We start from the raw sequence: 21,458 nt of genomic DNA on the forward strand, positions 1-21,458 counted from the left end.
AAATGATTAGGGTTTGAAAAAAATGATAAAAATATTGGTTTGATTTGTCAAACTAAAGAAAAAAGAACTGAGGCATACTTAATATAACCAGTCTCATGATGTTGCCCAGTCACAAGTTTTTATTTATTTATTTATTTATTTATTGAGATGGAGTCTCACTCTGTTGCCCAGGGTGGAGTTCAGTGGTGCCATCTCAGCTCACTGTAACCTCTGCCTCCCAGGTTCAAGTGATTCTCCTGCCTCAGCTTCCTGAGTAGCTGGGATTACAGGCGTTTGCCACCATGCCTGGCTAATTTTTGTATTTTTAGTAGAGATAGGGTTTCACCATGTTGGTTAGGCTGGTCTCGAACTCTTGACCTCGTGATCTGCCCACCTCAGCCTCCCAAAGTGCTGAGATTACAGGCGTGACCCACTGCGCCTGCCCGGCCACAAGGAAGTTTTTAAAGGAAAAGAAGAGGCGGTTTCTAAATTGTTTACCAATAATTTACATAAAAAAACAAACTATTGATTGCCTATAGATTGTTCTTCGTATCACAAATTCCAGGAACATGAAGATATGGTTGGGTAGTCAGTCATGAACAAAATGCCTTTAAACAATCGCCCCTGAGCATGAGTGTGGGGGGTGCAACTTATGTCCCATATTCAAGGTCTCTCTGGGCCTGATAAATTTTGCATACCTCACATTGCTCAAATGCTCTGAACTATTTTTCTTTTCTCAATTACAATTTCTTTTTTCTGGTTGCTCATTAGATTCAACTGGGGGAGCTTTTAAACTGTGGTTCTCAAACTTTAATGTGCATCAGAACTACCCAAAGGGCTTGTTAAATCTGGGTAGCTCAGCCCCAGCCCCAGAGTCTATGAATCAGGTCACTGGAGTACAGTTTCTGTCAAGTTCTCAGGTGATGCTGATGCTGCGGGCTCCAGTGACTACACTTTTAGAGCCAGTTTTAAAATACAAGGACTTGCAGATCCCACGTCCAGACTGATTCATTGGACTTGGGGATGGAAATCTGGCATTCCACCCCTCCCTGCCCCCTCCCCCCAATTTTAATGTGTCCAAGGGTGAGAATCATTGCTCCTCTGTGGACTATGGATGGTTCCCTGAAGTTACTGAGTTTGGGATTTAATAAATATATGCATTCCTCTGGGTCAACTACAGGAATTCTGCGGTATTTAAGGACATTAAATGAGTGACTTAATACTTTATTTTAAAAAATACCACTGCGTTTTGGTTCACACTAATTTTCTTCCTTCTTTTGGAAAGGCATTTCCGTCCATCTCCTGGATATTTTCCAATACCACGATAGAAAGGTTATTAGTACAGCACCCAGAGGTCTTCGGAGCAAAGCTGTTAAAGAAGTGGGGTCCATTTGAGCCCCAACTTTGCCTTCCTTAGGTCCCCTTGGGCTTGTCTAGCCCTAGGAGTTCCAACAAGTAAGCTGGGCATGCTCAGTGGGCAGGGTCGTTTTTTTTTTTGGGTGGCGGGGGGTTGCAAGTGGGAAGCCTGCTGTTCAGCTGCCGGGGCTCTCCGCCTCCCCTCACCTGTATGAGGCTGGGTCTGGGGAACCTGTGCTCAGCATTCCACCCCCTGGAGCTTGGGCTTGGTCTTCCCTGCGGGTCCCTGCGCTGACATTCAGGCGGGGAGCCAGGAGGCCTGGCGCGCCTCCAGAGCCCGCCGGGGGAGCCGGGCGAGGGTTCTGGGCTCTGACGGCGGGGTCGCAGGGTCGCCCGCCTCCTGGACACGTCTGTAGGCCTAGGGAAGCCTGCCGGCCGGGAGGTACAGAGTAGGAGAAGCCAGATCCCAGGGCGGACAACGAGAAGTCGTCAGGTAAGCCAGCCCCGCCAGCGTGCCGGCGGACGAGTGTCTCCTCTCCCGCAGGCAGATGGCCAGGGCGGCCCGCATGGGCGAGGGCACAGGAAATCGGACACCGCCACCGTCTTCCCCAGCCTGGCCTAGCTCAGGCTTTCCAGTCCGCCAGCCCGCTGGCAAGGCGGGGCGGAGGTCTGGAGTCCGGCATCGCCGAGGCACAAAGCAGGAACTGCAGCCAGGGGCGAGGGCCCTTGCGTGTGGCGCTGCGCGACCCCACCCGGCGGCAGGACCCGCGTCCCCGTCTAGTCACGTTCATTGGGCCACGGAGACCACCTCGCTCGCCGCCCGCTGTTCGCAGCGCTTTTCCCTCCCACACCCCCGCCAACCCCGGCCCCGGTTCCCGCCCCCACTTCCGCGTTTCCCCGCTGGGCCGGAGGAGCCTGGGCCCGAGGTATCCGGGCAGGAGGTGGCGGCCTCGCCGCCCTGGTCAGGCCTCCGGGAGGGAGCAGGCGCGGGAGCGGGAGGAGGAAGTCGGGAAGAGGGAAGGCGGGGGCGCGGCCCGCCCGGCGCTCGAGTTACACCCGCCCAGCCCGCCTCGAGTGACAGCCCCGCGCGCCTCGCTGTGAGCACCCGGGCCGAGGCTCTGATTCTGGGGGGAGGCCGACTCCACCCTGGCTGGAGGAACTGGGTGCTCCTGCCCGCTGGCCCCTCGCGCGTGAGGATCTATCTCAGGTGTGTGCTTCCTGGGAGACCCCTTCCCCCGCCTCTAGTATTCTAGCGGGGGAGTGGTCCCTTTCTGACCCGGGCGAGTGTTCTGGGACTCCAGTCTTGCGGTAGGTGGTGGCGGGAAACGGGAAAGATTTAGAATTTCTTCCCACCAGCAGAAGATGGATTCGCTCTTCTCCAGGGTTTCGTTGTTTATATTTTGGAGGCGGCATTTGTAAAATAGTAAAGTGGCAGGACTTTTGGGGCGAGGGTTGGTACCCCATTGAAAGTTCATGCAAACTTTTAGCTTGTAGATGCGGCTAGTCTGATAAGGATTGTTGCTCCCTTCCGAAGCAAGAGTGAGAACGAGTCTGGAGGAGGGCTGAGGCTTCTTTGAGAAACTCAGCTGCTGGCGTGTGACCGTCCTAGGAGGAAATGGAAGGTGCACACTGATAACTTAAAACAGCCTCCACTCCCTATGTAGTAACTTCTACCAGCAAAAATAGATTTGCAAAGAGTGCTTTGGCAGGAAGGTGTAGCTGGGTGAATGAAGTGCTGCTCTTAGCAGATGGTCTCTAGTCTGGCTTCCACCTTGTGCAGTGGAATATTCACTCCCAGAAGAGTTCCAGAGTAATTTACAAACACAAATTCTTGCAAAGTGTTAGTGACATGGGCAACCCAAATCACACACAACACATTATAAATATCATAGGAGGCAGCTATAGAAATAGCAGCTAGTCAACTTATACTTGTATAAATAGGTGAGGGAAGGAAGTTAGTAAGTGACAGGGAGTCTTTATTGCTAAAACAAAACTGTTAGTATTTTGCATGTGTTCCAAGTTTAAAGAGATGTGAAGTTTCTTTTTGGCGTGTGGAGGGTGCTTGGCAGCTGTCACACTGGGCCCAGGCACTTCTTGGTAGCTACTGACCACTCTAGTCCCAGTTCTACAGTTCTTGCTGGCCACCACATGACATCTGGATGCCATTGCCCAATGGAGACCGTGTGCAGTCTGGGGAACCTTGTGATGTGGATGTTGAAACCCCCCTCTGTTTCTCACAGGGGCGTTATGTCAAATTACAACACTCCCTTGACTTTTACAAATCAACTCGTGAAATAATACAGCAATATTTTAATGAATAAATGGGTAAATATGGGGTTTTGGGTTTGAGAACCAACAATGGATTCATTGCAACAGTCCATTCTCATAGCTTATAGAGTCACTTTATTTTATAAAGAAATTCTAAGCAGCATTAGAGCTCTGCTTCCTTCTTTCTCCCTTGTGATTCATTCAAAGATGCAATGGCTTGGTTCAGGAATTGACAAAAGGGCCACAGCGTTACTAATTGTTAGTGAGTGTTACCACCCCCTTTAGTTTTTTTTGTAACTATTTAATCTCATTGTAGATACTTTAAAAGATTTGATGATTATTGTGCATAACTCATGTTGGCAAACTATTATAACTCTGAACTTATCCTGTTTGGTGGTTTTCTTTCATCTCTAGCGTGTAAGTTCTATGAGAGTAGCAGGGCTTGTTCTGTCTTGCATACTTTCAAAACTCTAATGCCTGGAGTGGTGACTAGCTTGTAATACACCCTCAATAAATGTTTTCTCAATGAGTGACCTCCAATGCCTAGAGGGGTGACTAGCTTGTAATACACCCTCAATAAATGTTTTCTCAATGAGCGACTGAACTGTGAAACAAACTCCAGCTGAGGGTAGTTGTGGAGCGGGGAGCCAAAGACTTTGGCCTTAGGTCATCTTTTAAAACTCAGCCTCAATTGTCTCATTGGCAAAATATGGATAATAAATGCTATGACGTGTGTAAAATTGCTAGCAATGTACCTGGCAAGTAGTAGACTTCAAAAGACTAGCTTCCATCCTATATTTTTCCTTCTTATACTCAAGTAGGAAAATATGGGCAAAGAATGTAGTTAGCTTGAAAATTTGGGCAAAGAATTCTTGCATGTTGTGCATGAATTATCCGTACATTTTTTTCGGTTAGTTGAGTGTGTTGGGATGGGGAGAGGAGAGGCGAGTTAGTGGTAGCTATGGTTATTAGAGAAGGGAAGCAATTTTCAGATCAGTATCTAATTTCTCAGTTTTAGTTTTTGAATGTGATGATGTTTCTGTTTAGGTTTTCCAAAACTTGATTCTTTCTGTTTGTCAACACCTGGACTCATGGGGCTATCCTAAGTGCAGAAACAACACTTCAGAAAGAGGACTAGAAATCAAATATATGAACACTAGTCTTCTTAAATGAAATTTTCTGTATTCTTGTGCAGCATTATATTGTGTAATAAGTGCTAAATAAAAAAATAGTTATCCTCTTTTGAGAAGCTTACAGTTGTTTAACAAGGTAAAACATAGATGGAAAACAATTGGAGACCAACATAAGACCTCGTACAATCATTTTTCCAGTGGTAGGATGTTGGCCAGAACTGATGTGATTATGAAGGAAAAGGTTAATATTGGCTCAAGTAGTTGGAGACAGCTTCCTGGTGAAGGGAATGCCACTTCAGTAACAGAGAGACTTAACATGTCCTGAAGACTATTGGAAAGATCACCTTTGTTTTAGGAATGTTTGCTATTGTGTACTTCATTGTATGAAAAAGCCAACATAATCGTGTACTTTCAAAAATGATCTTTCTGTTGAAAATTATATGGGAAATCTTCAGTAAAATTTTGCATATGCAAGAAATCAATACTTGTCACTATGTCTGTGAAGTTTAAAGCTCAGGATTGGCATGAAAATGGTAACTCTTCATTCTTGTCCACCTTTAACACACTTGCTTAAAAATGTGTCAGATAGGCCAGGTGCAGTGGATCACACCTGTAATCCCAGCACTTTGCTTTGGGAGGCCAAGGCAGGCGGATCGCTTGAGCCCAGGAGTTTGAGACCAGCCTGGACAACATGGAAACCCCATCTTTACAAAAAAATACAAAAATTAACCAGGCATGGTGGCACGTGCCTGTAGTCCCAGCTACTCAGGAGGCCAAAACGTGAGAATTGCTTGAGACTGTCTCAGAAAAAAAAAAAAAAAAAAAAGCAAGCCAGGCAGGCACAGTGACTCACACCTGTAATCCCAGCACTTTGGGCTGGGAGGCCTAGGCAGGCGGATCACCTGAGGTCAGGAATTGGAGACCAGCCTGGCCAACATGGCAAAACCCTGTCTCTACTAAAAATACAAAAATTAGCCGGGCATGATCGTGGGCACCTGTAATCCCAGCTACTAGGAAGGCTGAGGCAGGAGAATTGCTTGAACCCAGGAGGCAGAGGTTGCAGTGAGTCAAGATTGTGCCATTGCACTCCAGCCTGGGCGACAGAAGGAGAATCTGTCTCAAAAAATAAATTAATTAATTAATTAAATAAATGAAAGTGTCAGACGGCCTGCCAGTTATTCTATTCAGTTTTGACAATGGGGTATATTTTATATATTTTTTACCTGGAGTATAAGGAGAAAATTATTAGTCATCAGGGTTGAGACCCCTCAACCCGCTAAATTCAAAATTGTTACTTGGGAGATAGAGAAGAACTGAATGGAACTAAACTAAGAAGATATTATTAAGTAAGTTTTAGTTGCTCATCAAAATACTTAAATAATTCCATCATGTCTTAAGACTTTTGAGATAAGAAGAAAACTTGGAAGTGGTATGTTAGGGGAAGAAGAAACTAATAAAGTGTGTTTTACTTTTCTTTGTTTTAGAATTGTTGACATGATGCGTGAAAGAAATGTATGAGGAAGATATGATCAAACTCAACTCCAAGTGAGAAAGACAAGGGCCAATGTGACAGCAAGCCAGGAAATCTCTAACAATTTTAGAATAGACTTCTTCCTGTACTATATGACCAGGGAGTGATCTCAGGAACATTTAAGAAAAAGGAAGAGATGTTGATGGTTTGAATAGTTTGTTTGTTTTTGTTTTCCCTTTGGCTTGTGTTCTGGGATTTGATCTCTCGTTAGAGACTCTTACTAGTTCTTTGAGTTGTGTATTTCTTTCTATATCATATCTGTGCTCTTATTTCCTATTTTTCAGTAGAGAATTTTATGTTCTTTCAAAACCAAATTTCTGATTTATGCAGCAAAAACATGATTTCTGATTTATTTAGGTCAAGCTTTGTTCAATTAGTTCACAAAATTAGTGGGAAAAATTGGTTAATAGATGTCTCTCCTTCTCAAGTACAAATGTATTGTGACATATTGTGATATAATAAGAAAGATACTTGTCCCCAGTTCTGACTAAAGAACTTTTAAGACCCTTCAAATCTCTGGAATGATGAGTGTCTTTTTCTACACTGCTGAGATGACAGGTGACTCTTGGTAGAACCCTAGATAGCTTCAGGATGGAGATGGGAGCTGGTGCCAGAGGAACCAACTATGTAATTAGAGGGTTAGAATTTCAGCTTCACTCCAGACCTCTGGGGAGAGGAGAGGGGCTGGAAATCCAGTCAGTCACCAGTGGACAATAATTTAATCAATCATGCCCACATCATGGAGCCTTCATAAAAACCTTAAATTTTGGAAAGCTTCTGAGTTGGTGAATACATGGAGGTGCTGGAAGGAAGGCATGCCCAGAGAGGACACCCTTTCTCCCATTTCTTGCCCTGTGTACTTCTTCATCTGGCTGTTGATTTGTGTCTTTTTTAATACCTTTTGTAATAAACTGTTATATGTAAGTACGCCTGTTGTGGTGGCTCACACCTGTAAGCCCAGTACTTTGGGAGGCCAAGACAGTAGGATAACTTGAGCTCAGGTGTTTGAGATCAGGCTGGGCCACTTGGAGAGACCCTGTCTCTACAAAAAATTAAAAAAGAAAAAATTAGCCAGGTGTGGTGGTCCATGCTTGTAGTCCTCACTACCCTGGAGGCTGAGGTAAGAGGATCTCTTGGGGCCAGGAGGTCAAGGCTGCAGTGAGCTGCGTTAGTGCCACTACGCTCCAGACTGAGTGACAGAGCAAGACCTTGTCTCAAAAAAAAAAAAAAAAGAAAAAAGAAAAAAGTAAGTAAATTTCTGTTAGCCACTATAGCAAATTATCAAATTTGAGGATGGGGTTGTAGGAACCCCTGATTTGTAGCTAAGTCTAACAGAAGTGTGGATATCCTGGGGCCCACTATTTTTGACTGGCATCTGAAGTGGAGGGCAGTCTCATGGGACTGAGCCCTTACCCTGTGGCGTCTACACAAACTCTGGGCAGTTAGTGTCAGATTGAGTTAAATGGTAAAACATTCTAGTTGGTGCCCCTAGACAGAGAGTTTCTTGGTGTGGAAAACCCATACATTTGGTGTCAGAAGTATTGTGACTAGAGGAATAAGTTTTCTTTACATATGTATTGACAAAACTTAAAGACATTATTTGGGTACATCTTTTAATTATTCAGGCAAAATGAAAGAATTACTTATGTACTGTATTTTTGACAGTGAGATACTGTCAAAGTCTGGGTACTTTAGAACAATGATTGTTTGATTTAGATTTTTCAAGCCTTATGTTTTTTGAATACTAATATGTCCTCTGTGGAATCTCATATTTGATTGTGCACATATATCCTTCTATAAAAGGGTTTAATATAGTGTGAAAAACAAACCTGACAAGCTATGACAGAGAGACTGTTTTCTGAAATCGAGATTTCTAGAAGCTGCTACTGTCAAATGAGATAACCTCTGAGTATTACTTGGTGACAATGGGGTGACATGCTTAGAATGCTTTGCTACTTGTATCTGCTGATGACCACCAAGGCCAAGTAGAAACTTTAGATAGCTATATACTTATGTGGAACAAAAGTTTATGTTCAGGGTAAACTTATTAGGAAAAACTTTGGTCAAGATTTCAAGAAAACATAAAATAAGCTTCTAAGTGTACTTCAAAAGTGATGAAAATAATGCAGTTCAGAGTACTAGGTTCTCAAAAGTTGTTTTCTTTTCATTTTAACTGAATAAAAGAAAGGATATTGGCTAAGTGTTGGCTCATGCCTGTAATCCCAGCACTTTGGGAGGCCAAGGTAGGAGGATCACTTGAGCCCAGGAGTTTGAGACCAGCCTGGGCAACATGTGAGACCCTGTCTCTACAAAAAATAAAAAATAAGCTGCGTCTGGTGGTGCGTGTCTCCTACTTAGGAGGCTGAGGTGGGAGGATCCTTTGAGCCTAGGAGGCCAAGGCTGCAGTGAGCCATGATTGCATTACTGCACTCCAGCTTGGGCAACAGAGCAAGACCCTGTCTCAAAAAAATAAAAAAGTAATAAAAAATAATAAAAAGAAAGGATGTTTTGTTTCATTGTGGTAATGCCCAAACTGCTTTGATCATGTCACTCTCTCTGCTCCATGCTTCCATGGATTACTCTGCCCTATTTGATCACGTTCTAAATATTTGTCTTGGAATTAATTCAGAGACTCCTTCATTCTCACCCTAATATTAAGGTGCTGTCCTTATCTTCTCTATGATCCAGTCATATTGGACTGATTGGAATTCCCTAAATATAAAAGTAGGAATTCCCTACTGTTGTCCCTATTCTGATGTTCTTCCTTCTATTTCACTTTTTGAAATCCTAACAAACCTTGAGTGCCCTGACTCCTGGCTACTAGTTTTATGACATTTTCCCTCACAGCCCCAGTCAGAAATGTCTTGTATATTTTCTAAACCCTTTAGCTACTCTTTTTATGCTACTCATAATTCCCTTATAGATGCTTGTCTCCTGTAATTATTTGCAAGCATGCATAATTTTCTTTCCTATGGAAGATCATGCTGGATCTTACACAATTTTGTAGACCTCACATGCCTAATCCAAGTGCCTTTCATGTGGGTGACACCTAGTAAGTAGTTGTTCATTAATGGTTGCCCCATAATTCAGTCATCCCTAATTCAGCAATAAGTGATAAGAGTGTGCTGGGTGTGACTGGACACCAGATACCACACAGGCAGGTGTATTTCAGGTAATCTATTCAACTGGATACTTTAAGCTTCATCTTTTTTTAGGCATCTCCCTCCCTACACATTTGGCAGTGTTAATCTTTTTATTTTTATTTCAAAATTTTTTTCCCTCCCAAGGTGCTGAGAGGTTTAATATCTTAAGGATATTTAGGAGAGGGAAGGGGCGAAGTGACATTATAAAAGGAATCCTTGAAGAAAATCAGTGGAGGAATCTACAAATAAGGAGGCCACTTAATGTCCACTGAGGACTCAGCACCTCCGTCAGGACACCAGGGCTTCCTTCTCTTCACCAATTTCTCCCTTCCCCCTACTTACCCACCTAATCCAATCTCTTAAGAAAGAATCTGGAAAATGAATTCCTAACAAGATGACTTACAAAAATTACCTCGTCCCCCTTATCAAAGGCGTTGGATTCTATGGGGACAACGCATTGGGGACCATTTATGTGGGCTAGGTCAAAGGTGGGCAGTGCCTACTTCTGAGCATCCCTGCAGCCACATTATAGCCACTCAAGTGTGGCTTTGGTCAGTGTCTGGACCTTTCACTTTTCTCCTTGTCAAATAAGGTGGCTGGACTGGATGAATTTGAAGTCCATGGAGAGCATGAAATGTTTATTTCTCTTGTCCTGCCTAAAAGGAAGCCAGTCATGGCCACTGGGTTCTGTTTGCCTCTGGACCCTGGCCTAGATTTTCCTTTTATTACCTGGAGTTTGGGGTTTCCTTGCTCTCAGCCTCTCCAGGTATAGCATTCACATCTAGAGGCTGCCACATTCCTTTTATCTATGTTCAGGATTATGCTCATAGGACCTATCATAACAAGTATATTTTCACTTTTTTCTTTCACTGTGTTTGCTAGTATTAACCCCTTTTCCCCATCCCCATCCGCCATTAAGTAGCTGGGATACTTATCTAAAAAATATAGATTCCGCAGGGGGCAGTGGCTCATGCCTGTAATCCCAGCACTTTGGGAGGCCGAGGCAGGTGGATTGCTTGAGGCCAGGAGTTTGAGACCAGCCTGGCCAACGTGGCAAAACCCTGTCTCTACTAAAAATACCAAAATAAGCTAGGCGTGGTGGTGGGTGCCTGTATTCCTAGCTACTCGGGAGGCTGAGGCATGAGAATTGCTTGAAGCTGGGAGGTGGAGGTATCAGTGAGCGGAGACCACGCCATTGCACTCCAGCCTGGGCAACGGAACAAGACTGTCTCAAAAACAAATACACACACACACACACACACACACACACTAACATAATTTTATTTATTATTATTTTTAAAGACAGAGTCTTGCTCTGCTGCCCAGGCAGGAGTGCAGTGGCACATTTATAGCTCACTGCAGCTTTGCACTCCTACGTCACGCGATTCTTCTCCTCAACCTCCTGAGTAGCTAGAATGACAGGTGTGTGCCACCATGCCTGGCTAATTAAAAAAAAAATTCTTAGAGACAGTGTCTCACTATGTTGCCCAGGCTGGTCTTGAACTCCTGGCCTCAAGTGATCCTCCTGCCTTTGCCTCAGAAGTGCTGGGATTACAGGCATGAGCCCCTGTGCCTGGCCAGATTCACAGAATTTTAAAATAGGAAGGAGTTTAGCAATTTAACCTAACGTGGTCTTTTTCTTATTAATAATAAACAGCAATGACAAGTATTTATTAAGCAGTTGCCATTTTCTAGGCACTGTGCTGAGTACTTTGTGCACATTTTTTAATGTATCAACAGTGAACCCTGTCATATCAGGGAGCAAAAAGGCACAGAGAAGTTAAGGGACTTAAAGCCATGCATGTGGTTATTTTCTGGTATGGCAGAAACTCCCTTAAAAACTGTTTTAAAAACAATAGAATCGAGAGATAATCCTATTCCTATTTCTGTAATGTATTTCTTGACTTTTGCAACATTGTATTCCACTGCCCAACCATTGAACTGTGCCATTTAACACTTACACTTCCTAATACTTTACCTTGTAGTTCACCAGTTTTCACCAATGATGCTGAACTTGTTTAAATAGTTGCATACATAGCACAGCATGCCTATAATGACATTGCTTATGATTTGACTTGTAGGAATCCACGAAGTTGTTAAAATTTTCTTAGTCTTAATGGATGTAGAAGCAATGTGCAACTTGGTATCAGTCTTCTTTTCTACTCCTATACTTGGGTTTCTGATGGTTATTGTGAAAACGAAAATGATTGTGTGTATTGGAGATGTATAAAAATGTATGTTCTCCAGCCTTAGTCATGAGAGAGTTATCTTACCTTTTTCTACACAATACCTTTTTCTATTTCTTGCTGTAGTTTTTTTCAAACTTTCAGCATTTTCTTTGAGTCTTTTATGTCACCCAGGCATTTCTTTATTAAAAGATGATGGTTAGTGGTTAGGGTAGGCTCAACCGTCATAACTGAAAGGCCTGAAAATAGATACAAGCTCAAGCACAAGTTTAATTTTTGCTTATATCATGGTCTTTGTTGGTGGATCACTTTCCTTTCAATGATTCAGGCACTCTGGATTCTTCCATTTTATGATTCAGCAATTCCTTAGGGCTTTCTTTTCAACTACAGCCAGCCAGTGGATGGTGAAAGGGAAAGGCAGGAAGCATATCTACTTTCTAAACACACACTTATTTTTTTTGAGATGAGTCTCGCTCTGTTGCCCAGGTTGAGTGCAGTGGGACAATCTCAGCTCACTGCAACCTCTGCCTCCTGGGCTTGAGCGATTCTCCTGCCTCAGCCTCCCAAGTAGCTGGGATTATAGGCATATGCCACCATGCCCGGCTAATATTTGTATTTTTAGTAGAGATGGGGTTTTGCCATGTTGACCAGGCTGGTCTCGAACTCCTGACCTCAGGCAATCCGCCCGCCTTAACCTCTCCAAGTGCTGGGATTACAGGTGTGAGCCACTGCGCCTGGCCTTAAACACATAATCTTGAAATGAATGCATTAGTTCTGTTCATATACCATTGGCTGGAAGTCTGTTGTGTAGTGATACTTAGCTGAAAGGGAGATTGGCACATGTAGTCTAGCTGCAAGTCCAGGAAGAAGAGAATATGCATTTTTGATAACGACTTAGCTGTCTCCTTCACAGTGTCCTTGCATTTTTTTTTTTTTTTTAAGATGGAGTCTGGCTCTGGCACCCAGGCTGGAATGCAGTGGCACGATCTTGGCTCACTGCAACCTCTGCCTCCTGGGTTTAAGCCTCAGCCTCCAGAGTAGCTGGGATTACAGGTACGTGCCACCATGCCTGGCTAATTTTTATATTTTTAGTAGAGACAAGGTTTCACCATGTTGGCCAGGCTGGTCTCGAACTTGTGATTTGCCTGCCTTGGCCTCCCAAAGTGCTGGGATCACAGGCATGAGCCACAGCACCCGGCCCTTGCCTTCTATTATTCTGAGAGAATTGAAATAACATGTCAAATCTTAAAATTTTTCTCCTTTCCACATCATTTTTATGTCTGAATCCATCAACCCCTCATTAATTCTTGACTTAGAGGTGGTTATCCGAAGTTGATGCTTTCCCCCGTACTCTGGATCCCCCATTCCCTTCAGATGCCTTATTCTATGACATTTTTCTATGCTTACCTGCATGTATTTATTTGTTTGTTTGTGTTGGAGATGCTGAGGTGCATTTCAAATATTTACAAGAATGCTCAAGATTCTCCCATTACAAAAACAAACAAGACCAATAACCAACATTGCACCTGTGCCCCATTCTGCCCTCTTGCTACATGCTCTCTTTCTCCTTTCCTTCAAGCTGTTCTTCCTTAAAGTACTTTTTGTGCTTTATTTTTCTACTTCTTCACCTTCCATTCCCTCCACAACTGTTGGAATCTGTCTTCGATCTCAGATGAATCTCTCTCTTTTTTTTTTCCTGAGACAGGGTCTTATCCTGTCACTCAGGCTGGATTGCAGTAGCACAATCATAGTTCATGGCAGCCTTGAACTCCTGGGCTCAAGCGATCCTCCTACGTCAGCCTCCTGAGTGGCTGGGACCCCAGGTTCAGGCCATCATACCTGATTGATTTTTACTTTTTTTATAGAGATGGAGCCTTGCCATGTGGCCCAGGCTGGTCTTGAACTCCTGGGCTTGAGCGATTCTCCCTCCTTAGCCTCCCAAAGTGCTGGGATTACAGGTGTGAGCCTGGCCCAACTCTGTTCTTGTTATGATTATGAGTGTCCTCTTGACTGACAAATCAGTGAGATTTTATTACTTAAAATTTCCATGATTCTGCTCATTCTCTTTTCTGTGAAACTGAGTTTTCACTAGGCTACTGTGACATCTTCTCTTGGATTACTCCTTATGGATCTCTCTGCAGGTTCTTTGCCTTGATATTGGAATTCCCAGGGTCTGTCTTTAGTTCACTCTCTTTTCTCTGTTGATGCTTTTTGCAACAAGTTCATCAATATCCCTGATTTCAGTCAATCCCAAGTCAACATTCTTGGGCAGACTTATTCGCTGAACTCAGGCATTTCCACTTGCTTGTCCCACAGTTGAGTCAGGACCCATAATTTCTTCCTGCTTTCCCATGCTATTCCTTTCCTTATTGACAAATGCCATCATCTTTTCTCTCACTGCCTACATCATCCATCCATTTGTTTGTTAGGTCTATCAATCACCTAATATGTGTCAGCAATTTTCCTTTTTTTTTTTTTTTTTGACTCTTGCTCTGTTGCCCAGGCTGGAGTGCAGTGGCATGATCTCGGCTCATTGCAACCTCCGCCTCCCAGGTACAAGCAATTCTCTGCCTCAGCCTCCTGAGTAGCTGGGATTACAAGCACCTGCCACCATGCCCGGCTAATTGTTTTGTATTTTTAGTAGAGACGGGGTTTCACCATCTTGGTCAGGCTGGTCTTGAGCTCCTGACCTCGTGATCCACCACCTTGGCCTCCCAAAGTGCTGGGATGGGATTACAGGCGTGAGCCACTGCGCCTGGCCTATGTCAGCAATTTTTCTACAAATAAGATTATAGTTGTGTACAAAACAAACACAGTTTCTGTTCTTGTAGAATTATGTTTTAGTGGGGAACAAAGAAATAATAATGCTTAAATAAAGGAGAGACATGAGAAGATAAGAGTTGTATGCATACTTTGGATTTGAATAATTTGGGAAGGCCTCTCTGAGGACTTGACATTTAAGCTGAGTCGTGAATGACTGGAAGGAGCTTGCCATGCAAAGTTGAGGAGCAGAGCATTCCAGGTAGAGGCAGCTGGCCCCAAAACACTAATAGTAATCCTGATTTGACAGACATCAGAAGGCAAATAAATCTGGAACTTAGTGGGTAAGAGTGAGAGGTGTCTGTATTGGTGTCCTGTGGCTGCTGTAACAAATGACCACAAACTTGGTGGCTTAAAACAACAGAAATTTATTCTTTCATCATTCAGGATGCCGGAAATCTGAAGTCAGTTTCACTGTGCCAAAATTAAGGAGTTAGCAGGATGTGCTCCCTTCTGAGGAGTGAATATGGTCCTTAACTCCTTCAGGTTCTGGTGGCTTCTGGCATTCCTTGGCTGTGGCTGCATCACTCCAGTCTCTACTTCTGTGGTCACATCATTGCATTCTCATCTGTATCAAATCACCCCGTCTTCTTCTTACAAAGATGTAAAGTGATTACATTTAGGGTTCCCCCTGGTAATTCAGAATAACCTTTCCCTCTTAAGGTCTTAATTTAATCACATTGGTGAATTTTTTTTTCCTTATAACATTCACAGGTTCCAGGGATTAGGATGAGGATATGTTGTGGGCATCATTATTTAACCTACTGCAGTGAAGGGCTGGATCCTATAGGTCTTTATAATCCAAGGTGAGATGTTTAGATTTCATTCTAGGGTGCTAGAAACCATTAGAGGATTATATGCAGGCAAGAGAAACTGTGTGGTTTTGCTATAAAGTAGTCTTTCTTAATTTCTTCTCACTGTACCTTTCCAAGAAGAAAAATTAAATTAAAATTAATTAATTAAAAACTTAATTTCTCCCCAACAAGAGAGTACTGCTTAAATGCTAAGAAGATTTTGTTGGGTAGAGTTGAAGTTTGGAGGGCCACAAACAATTGTAATATGCAATATTTTTTCACCTGCCAAGAAGCAACTGTGGGTGATATTGCTCTCATTGAGAATACATGCCATCAAAGACTATGCTGGCTGTTACAAGTAAACAGAATATGGGAAGTGGGAGTTAGTCTGTTTTGGTTGCCCAACCGAGAACTTATTATTGAATGGACAACCATTGTATTAAAGATAGAAAAAAGTGGCCTGGGCATGGTGGCTTATGCCCGTAATCCCAGCACTTTGGGAGGCTGAGGCGGGTGAATCACATGAGGCCAGGAGTTTGAGACCAGCCTGGCCAATATGGCAAAACTCCATCTCTACTAAATATACAAAAAAAAAAAAAAAAAAGCCGGGCATGGTGGCACATGCCTGTAATCCCAGCTACTAGGGAGGCTAAGGCAGGAGCCTTGAACCTGGGAGGTGGAGGTTGCAGTGAGCCAAGATTGTGCCACTGCACTCCAGCCTGGGTGACAGAGTGAGACTCTGTCTCAAAGAGAAAAAGCATAGAAAGAAGTGGATAGATTCAGGATATATTTTTGAGATAGAATTAGTTGGGTGAACTTGCCTGCTAGATTATTTGGAGGAAAGGAAGAAGAATAAAAGAAAGGCTTGCATTTTCTATTTGAGAGCTGGTCCACTTACTGAGAAGGGGAGAGCTGGGAGAGAGGCAGACTTGATGGAAGATATAAAGTGTTCTGCTTTGGCTAAGTTTGAAGTGATTATTAGATATTCCTTTGGAGATGTCAGACAACTGGGTGAATGGGGTTTGGAGATTCTGAGAGGGGTTTGGCTGAGGATACAGACTTAGGAATTATTTGCATATAGGTTATATTTGATACTGGATGGAGTTACCTACAGAGAATGTATATAGAGAGAAGCAGGCCATTGAGCAACTATTATATAGAAGAGAAGGAGGAGTTGCTAGTGGGATGGGATGGAAAGCAGAAGAGCGTGGTGTCTCTGAGGCTAAGAATTCAAAAGATATTAAAAAAGAGACGGTTCTACTATGTTAATTACAGAGATAACATTTGGTGAAATGAGGTCATTTGTGATTTTGACAATTTGACATATAGTTTAAGAAGAGGCTGGGACAAAGTTTATTGGATTAAATTGTGGAAGTGGAGACAGTTCTTATAGACAACTCTTTCTTTTTTTTTTTTTTTTTATTGATCATTCTTGGGTGTTTCTCGCAGAGGGGGATTTGGCAGGGTCATAGGACAATAGCGGAGGGAAGGTCAGCAGATAAACAAGTGAACAAAGGTCTCTGGTTTTCCTAGGCAGAGGACCCTGCGGCCTTCCGCAGTGTTTGTGTCCCTGGGTACTTGAGATTAGGGAGTGGTGATGACTCTTAATGAGCATGCTGCCTTCAAGCATCTGTTTAACAAAGCACATCTTGCACCGCCCTTAATCCATTTAACCCTGAGTGGACACAGCACATGTTTCAGAGAGCACAGGGTTGGGGGTAAGGTCACAGATCAACAGGATCCCAAGGCAGAAGAATTTTTCTTAGTACAGAACAAAATGAAAAGTCTCCCATGTCTACTTCTTTCTACACAGACACGGCAACCATCCGATTTCTTAATCTTTTCCCCACCTTTCCCCCCCTTCTATTCCACAAAACTGCCATTGTCATCATGGCCCGTTCTCAATGATCTGCTGGGCACACCTCCCAGACAGGGTGGTGGCCGGGCAGAGGGGCTCCTCACCTCCCAGTAGGGGTGGCCGGGCAGAGGTGCCCCTCACCTCCCGGACGGGGCAGCTGGCCGGGCGGGGGGCTGAGCACCCCACCTCCCTCCCAGACGGGGCGGCTGGCCGGGCAGAGGGGCTCCTCACTTCCCAGTAGGGGTAGCCGGGCAGAGGCGCCCCTCACCTCCCGGATGGGGCGGCTGGCCAGGCGGGGGGCTGAGCACCCCACCTCCCTCCAGGACGGGGCGGCTGGCTGGGCAGAGGAGCTCCTCACTTCCCAGTAGGGGCGGCCGGGCAGAGGCGCCCCTCACCTCCCGGACGGGGTGGCTGGCCGGGTGGGGGGCTGACCCCCCAACCTCCCTCCCGGACGGGGCGGCTGGCCGGGCGGGGGGCTGACCCCCCCACCTCCCTCCCGGACGGGGCGGCTGGCCGGGCAGAGGGGCTCCTCACTTCCCAGTAGGGGCGGCTGGGCAGAGGCGCCCCTCACCTCCCGGACGGGGCAGCTGGCAGGGTGGGGGGCTGACCCCCCCACCTCCCTCCCGGACGGGGTGGCTGCCGGGCGGAGACACTCCTCACTTCCCAGACGGGGTGGCTGCCGGGCGGAGGGGCTCCTCACTTCTCAGACGGGGTGGCTGCCGGGCGGAGGGGCTCCTCACTTCTCAGACGGGGCGGCTGCCGGGCGGAGGGTCTCCTCACTTCTCAGACGGGGCGGCCGGGCAGAGACGCTCCTCACCTCCCAGACGGGGTCGCGGCCGGGCAGAGGCGCTCCTCACATCCCAGACGGGGCGGCAGGGCAGAGGCACTCCCCACATCTCAGACGATGGGCGGCTGGGCAGAGATGCTCCTCACTTCCTAGAAGGGATGGCGGCCGGGCAGAGACGCTCCTCACTTTCCAGACTGGGCAGCCAGGCAGAGGGGCTCCTCACGTCCCAGAGGATGGGTGGCCAGGCAGAGATGCTCCTCACTTCCCAGACGGGGTGGCGGCCGGGCAGAGGCTGCACTCCCGGCACTTTGGGAGGCCAAGGCAGGCGGCTGGGAGGTGGAGGTTGTAGCGAGCCGAGATCACGCCACCGCACTCCAGCCTGGGCACCATTGAGCACTGAGTGAACCAGACTCCGTCTGCAATCCCGGCACCTCGGGAGGCCGAGGCTGGCGGATCACTCGCGGTTAGGAGCTGGAGACCAGCCCGGCCAACACAGCAAAACCCCGTCTCCACCAAAAAAATACGAAAACCAGTCAGGCGTGGCGGCGCGCGCCTGCAATTGCAGGCACTCGGCAGGCTGAGGCAGGAGAATCAGGCAGGGAGGTTGCAGTGAGCCGAGATGGCAGCAGTACAGTCCAGCTTCGGCTCGGCATCAGAGGGAGACCATGGAAAGAGAGGGAGAGGGAGACCGTGGGGAGAGGGGAGAGGGAGAACTCTTTCAAGAAGTTTCATTATGAAGGAAAGCAGAGACGTGGAAAAGTTCTTGGAAGAGGATATTGGTCAAGGGAGGGTTTGTTAGAACTAGAGGATAATACAGTGAATTTCTATGCTGACAAAATGATTAAGTAGAGAAGAGGAGCTGATGAAGGTAGGAGAGAGTGGTGGGTAATTGTACAAATAAAATTTCTGAAGAGCCAGGAAGGAAGGGGATCTAGTGTACAAATAGAATGATTGGTCTTTACTTGAAACAGGCACATTTTATTAGTAAAAGGAAGGACTGCAGAGAGAATGAGTACAGAGGTGGATAAGTCATCATTTGGGTGGTGGGAAGATGAAATTTTTACCTAGTTGCATCTACTTTACTTTCCCAGTGAAGTGTGATGATATTGGGGTGTGGAGGGGTGAAACAGGTTTGGGAAAAGAGATTTGAAATGGCTATTTTGAAACATCCTGGGGAAATGTAATAGGATTGTGGGTCAGTGTGGATTGCACATTAATGATTTGCAGCTATGAATTTAAATTGAGGCCAGTTGTGGTTGCATGTTTTTTTTCCCAGGCAGTTTCTTCAGCTGTTTGGGTGGAGATGTGAAACAGGCAGATAGTTGGGTTTAACTGGTTTGGGGGTTTGCCAAGTAAAAATGAAGCATGAAGAGAGGAGCAAGGGAGTTAAGGGTGCTTGGAAGGGAGAAATTACAGTGATGGACCTAATTTAATTCTCAGCTAGGCAGCAGGAGAAGTGACTGATAGTGAAGCAAATAGTAGGGTCAATGGACTGAAGGGCCAGATAATGCCAAGATGGTGGAATGGAAATTCCAGACTACAATAGATAAACTGAAGAAAGAGAAGGTGGTGTTTACAGTGTAGGGTGCTTGAGGCTGGAGTCTGCGGAGTTGATATAAATAGTGGGGATGCCCAAATCAGAGGTTATGATAATGAGGTAGGGTCAAAGCAAAGGTCATCAGAGGTGAGGTGGTTGAGGAATTGGAGCCTTCATGTAGTTGTAGAAAACAGCAATGATGGCCGGGCCTGTAATCCCAGCACTTCGGGAGGCTGAGTCGGGTGGATCACCTGAGGTCAGGAGTTTGAGACCAGCCTGGCTAACATGGCAAAACCCTGGCTCTACTAAAAATACAAAAATTAGCTGGGCATGGTGGCACATGCCTGTGATCCCAGCTACTTGGGAGGCTGAGGCAGGAGAATCGCTTGAACCCGGGAGGTGGAGGTTGCAGTGAGCTGAGATCACGCCACTTCACTGCAGCCTGGGTGACACAGCGAGACTCTGTCTCAAAAACAAAAAACAAAACAAAAAAGAAAACTGCAATGATGAAGACAGATGAGTCTGGAAAGGGAAATAGGTGTGAAGGTCATCAGCAAATAAGGGGAAATAGCAGTAGTTGGGTAGATGACAGCGAGAAGGGATAATGGGTGGTAAAGTCTAATGGCATAAACTTCAGACAGGTAAGACTTTTGAAAGAGCATAGAAGAGAAATTGGAAGGTGAGCTGGAGAGACACTTAATCCACCTCTAGGTTAGGGGATCTTGGGGTTATGAACAGAGTCGTTACTCAAAGTGTTTGACAACTCATGTGAAATGGTAACCTGCTGATGTCGGTGTTCCATCAGGAGCAGGGTTCTGGGGGCCTTTTGTGAAGCTAGATGTTAACTCTTTAATCTCTTGATCATAGCTAGTTGTCAACTGGTTGAGAGGTATTTTGATACTTTAGCAACTGCCATAGCCATCCTTGTTTATACTGGCTGAAACTAGACTTAAGTATGAGAATATAGGGCCATGTGTGGTGTCTCAGGCCTGTAATCTCAGTGCTTTGGTAGGCCAAATGGGAGGATTACTTGAGGCCAGGAGTTCTAGACCAGCCAGGGCAACATAGTGAGACCCTATCTCTATGAAAAAAAAAAAAAAGTGATAATATAACCAAGCTTCTCTTTATATGATATGGGAAAATAGTGTTATTAGTGTTCAGCATCTGAAATTCAGGTTAAATCTTACTTTCTTTGTGTTTTCAAGGTTTAGTTTGGTGAAAGGAACACTCAGAGAAGAGAATTTAATGGAATTTGCTGGGGATAGAGTTTAAGTACCAGAGGGCAGAGTGGGAGGGAGGGAGGCCTGGGAAGGTGAGAGATGGGGAAGATTGGTCTTCTGGTGATGACTGAGGAAAAGAGGGCTGTGGAGCATGCTAGGGTTAGTCCTGGTGATGTCTTGGGGGAAATTGGGTAGGTACCATGTGGCAGCTCCTGTTGCTTAGTGGCCAGGGGTGAGCAAAAGCCTTCTTAGTGTGTCTGTAGCCTAGGTCATCTCCTGAAGACGTAGTGGCCAGTTGGAGTATAAAGGCCTCCTTGGGGACCAGCTGCCCTTCAGTGGCCAATAGCATGAGGTGCTCTTAGGGCCTCTTCTCAGCCATGATGGTGGTGTAACCCTGGGGGAGAGGGAGGGGTCTTCTGTTTGAAGGACTAAGGACTGCTGCTCCCAGGGAGCAGTCATCTTAGCAATTCTCCCTCCAAAATAGATTTGGACTTCGTGCTGTCCCCTCTGTAATGACTGTGGTTGTCTTAGTATGGACTCTCAGGAGTTGCGTCCAGTCTCCTGACTGCCCTGAATCCAGTCTTCTGATTTCCTTACTCCCAGATTCATGTTCTTTTAGTTTATCTCTCAAGACTGCTCTGGAAAATTAGGAATGAGAGAATGGTCTTTTAAGTTCAACCATGGTTCTATCTAATCCTACTAGGAATGTTATGAAGATGAATGTAACATATATAAATTGACTAGCACAGTCCTTATAACACAGTATGTAGCCAAAGCATATGCTTAAAAGCCTTCTTGACAATCCTTTGTCTAATGACAAAGTCCAAATTCCTTTGACTCGTATAT

General features: G+C 45.3%; 1 protein-coding gene and 1 long non-coding RNA gene across 5 annotated transcripts in view; one reads left to right on the top strand and one right to left on the bottom strand.

The window, feature by feature from the left end:
* Positions 1-1,187: 1,187 nt before the first annotated feature.
* LOC117979312 (uncharacterized) lies at positions 1,188-1,682 on the bottom strand. The gene is made up of 2 exons (XR_010109464.1): positions 1,543-1,682; positions 1,188-1,348 (listed from the first exon to the last, which is right to left on the bottom strand). It is a non-coding gene; the product is annotated as an uncharacterized LOC117979312 (long non-coding RNA).
* GPD2 (glycerol-3-phosphate dehydrogenase 2) overlaps positions 1,333-21,458 on the top strand; it is a 150,926-nt gene continuing 130,800 nt past the window's right edge. For 2 of the 4 annotated variants that reach the window (XR_010109463.1, XM_003832713.5), the window contains exon 1: positions 1,951-2,542. The gene's annotated coding sequence lies outside the window, so the exon portion shown is untranslated. Of the gene's footprint in view, positions 1,829-1,950; positions 2,644-21,458 lie in introns of those variants that run through there. The other 2 variants (XM_003832714.5, XM_008958134.5) reach the window with 2 other exon arrangements.

Source organism: Pan paniscus, chromosome 13 (genome assembly GCF_029289425.2).
Source record: "Pan paniscus chromosome 13, NHGRI_mPanPan1-v2.0_pri, whole genome shotgun sequence".
Taxonomy (NCBI): Eukaryota; Metazoa; Chordata; class Mammalia; order Primates; family Hominidae; genus Pan; species Pan paniscus.